Genomic DNA, 2500 nt, shown 5'->3' with positions numbered 1-2500 from the left:
AATACCGATTATAGTGGCTGATCTTTAAATAGCCCTCTCTTTGCAGCCTCGGTCGCTTACGGCCATACCAGCATGGCTATGCCCGATCTCGTCTGATCTCGGAAGCTAAGCAGGTTTGGGCCTGGTTAGTACTTGGATGGGAGACCGCCTTGGAATACCAGGTGCTGTAAGCTTTTAGGTTTCCTTCTCTACGTATATAATGCACTGGCAGTTATAGTGGCTGATCTTTAAATAGCCCTCTCTTTGCAGCCTCCTTCGCTTACGGCCATACCAGCCTGGCTATGCCCGATCTCGTCTGATCTCGGAAGCTAAGCAGGTTTGGGCCTGGTTAGTACTTGGATGGGAGACCGCCTGGGAATACCAGGTGCTGTAAGCTTTTAGGTTTCCTTCTCTACTTATATAATGCACTGGCGGTTATAGTGGCTGATCTTTAAATAGCCCTCTCTTTGCAGCCCAGTACTTTTGGAATTTTTCAGTAATTATCTAAGAGTTTTGCATAAATAAAAAAAAAAAAAAAAAAAAAGAGTCAATGCCCAGTCTTAGAAAACCGAAACAGGTTTGGGCCTGTTTAGTAGTTTTGGAACTTTTCATTAATTGTCTAATAATCTAGCAAAAAAAAAAAAAAAGAGTCAATGCCCAGTCTTAGAAAACCGAAACAGGTTTGGGCCTGGTTAGTACTTTTGGAAATTTTCAGTAATTATGTAATAAATTTGCAAAAAAAAAAATTAAATAAATAAAGAGTCAATGCCCAATCTCAGAATCTAAGCAGGTTTGGGCCCAGTTAGTACTTGGATGGGAGACTGCTTGGAAATACCGATTATAGTGGCTGATCTTTAAATAGCCCTCTCTTTGCAGCCTCCTTCGCTTACGGCCATACCAGCCTGGCTATGCCCGATCTCGTCTGATCTCGGAAGCTAAGCAGGTTTGGGCCTGGTTAGTACTTGGATGGGAGACCGCCTGGGAATACCAGGTGCTGTAAGCTTTTAGGTTTCCTTCTCTACTTATATAATGCACTGGCGGTTATAGTGGCTGATCTTTAAATAGCCCTCTCTTTGCAGCCCAGTACTTTTGGAATTTTTCAGTAATTATCTAAGAGTTTTGCATAAATAAAAAAAAAAAAAAAAAAAAAAAAAAAAAAAAGAGTCAATGCCCAGTCTTAGAAAACCGAAACAGGTTTGGGCCTGTTTAGTAGTTTTGGAACTTTTCATTAATTGTCTAATAATCTAGCAAAAAAAAAAAAAAAAAGAGTCAATGCCCAGTCTTAGAAAACCGAAACAGGTTTGGGCCTGGTTAGTACTTTTGGAAATTTTCAGTAATTATGTAATAAATTTGCAAAAAAAAAAATTAAATAAATAAAGAGTCAATGCCCAATCTCAGAATCTAAGCAGGTTTGGGCCCAGTTAGTACTTGGATGGGAGACTGCTTGGAAATACCGATTATAGTGGCTGATCTTTAAATAGCCCTCTCTTTGCAGCCTCCTTCGCTTACGGCCATACCAGCCTGGCTATGCCCGATCTCGTCTGATCTCGGAAGCTAAGCAGGTTTGGGCCTGGTTAGTACTTGGATGGGAGACCGCCTGGGAATACCAGGTGCTGTAAGCTTTTAGGTTTCCTTCTCTACTTATATAATGCACTGGCGGTTATAGTGGCTGATCTTTAAATAGCCCTCTCTTTGCAGCCTAGTACTTTTGGAATATTTCAGTAATTATCTAAGAGTTTTGCATAAATAAAAAAAAAAAAAAAAAAAGAGTCAATGCCCAGTCTTAGAAAACCGAAACAGGTTTGGGCCTGTTTAGTAGTTTTGGAACTTTTCATTAATTGTCTAATAATCTAGCAAAAAAAAAAAAAAAAAAAAAAAAAAAGAGTCAATGCCCAGTCTTAGAAAACCGAAACAGGTTTGGGCCTGGTTAGTACTTTTGGAAATTTTCAGTAATTATGTAATAAATTTGCAAAAAAAAATTTTAAATAAATAAAGAGTCAATGCCCAATCTCAGAATCTAAGCAGGTTTGGGCCCAGTTAGTACTTGGATGGGAGACTGCTTGGAAATACCGATTATAGTGGCTGATCTTTAAATAGCCCTCTCTTTGCAGCCTCCTTCGCTTACGGCCATACCAGCCTGGCTATGCCTGATCTCGTCTGATCTCGGAAGCTAAGCAGGTTTGGGCCTGGTTAGTACTTAGATGGGAGACCGCCTGGGAATACCAGGTGCTGTAAGCTTTTAGGTTTCCTTCTCTACTTATATAATGCACTGGCGGTTATAGTGGCTGATCTTTAAATAGCCCTCTCTTTGCAGCCTAGTACTTTTGGAATATTTCAGTAATTATCTAAGAGTTTTGCATAAATAAAAAAAAAATAAAAAAAAAGAGTCAATGCCCAGTCTTAGAAAACCGAAACAGGTTTGGGCCTGTTTAGTAGTTTTGGAACTTTTCACTAATTGTCTAATAACCTAGCAAAAAAAAAAAAAAAAAAAGAGTCAATGCCCAGTCTTAGAAAACCGAAA

The 2500-nt window shown here is 39.2% G+C and overlaps 5 non-coding genes across 5 annotated transcripts; all 5 read left to right on the top strand.

Annotated features, from left to right (window-relative positions):
* The first annotated feature begins 54 nt into the window (after nucleotides 1-54).
* On the top strand, nucleotides 55-173 carry LOC132136049 (5S ribosomal RNA). The gene has a single exon (XR_009430956.1). It is a non-coding gene; the product is annotated as a 5S ribosomal RNA (ribosomal RNA).
* An 84-nt stretch (nucleotides 174-257) lies between these two features.
* On the top strand, nucleotides 258-376 carry LOC132134934 (5S ribosomal RNA). The gene has a single exon (XR_009429904.1). It is a non-coding gene; the product is annotated as a 5S ribosomal RNA (ribosomal RNA).
* Nucleotides 377-863: 487 nt separating this feature from the next.
* On the top strand, nucleotides 864-982 carry LOC132134933 (5S ribosomal RNA). Its single transcript, XR_009429903.1, has one exon. It is a non-coding gene; the product is annotated as a 5S ribosomal RNA (ribosomal RNA).
* Nucleotides 983-1482: 500 nt separating this feature from the next.
* On the top strand, nucleotides 1483-1601 carry LOC132134932 (5S ribosomal RNA). Its single transcript, XR_009429902.1, has one exon. It is a non-coding gene; the product is annotated as a 5S ribosomal RNA (ribosomal RNA).
* A 497-nt stretch (nucleotides 1602-2098) lies between these two features.
* Nucleotides 2099-2217, top strand: LOC132135589 (5S ribosomal RNA). The gene has a single exon (XR_009430526.1). It is a non-coding gene; the product is annotated as a 5S ribosomal RNA (ribosomal RNA).
* Nucleotides 2218-2500: the final 283 nt, after the last annotated feature.

The sequence above is a fragment of the Carassius carassius genome, unplaced genomic scaffold, assembly GCF_963082965.1.
Source record: "Carassius carassius unplaced genomic scaffold, fCarCar2.1 SCAFFOLD_60, whole genome shotgun sequence".
Taxonomy (NCBI): Eukaryota; Metazoa; Chordata; class Actinopteri; order Cypriniformes; family Cyprinidae; genus Carassius; species Carassius carassius.
Note: the sequence above shows the minus strand (reverse complement) of the source record. Positions and strands in the feature narration are given on the sequence as shown.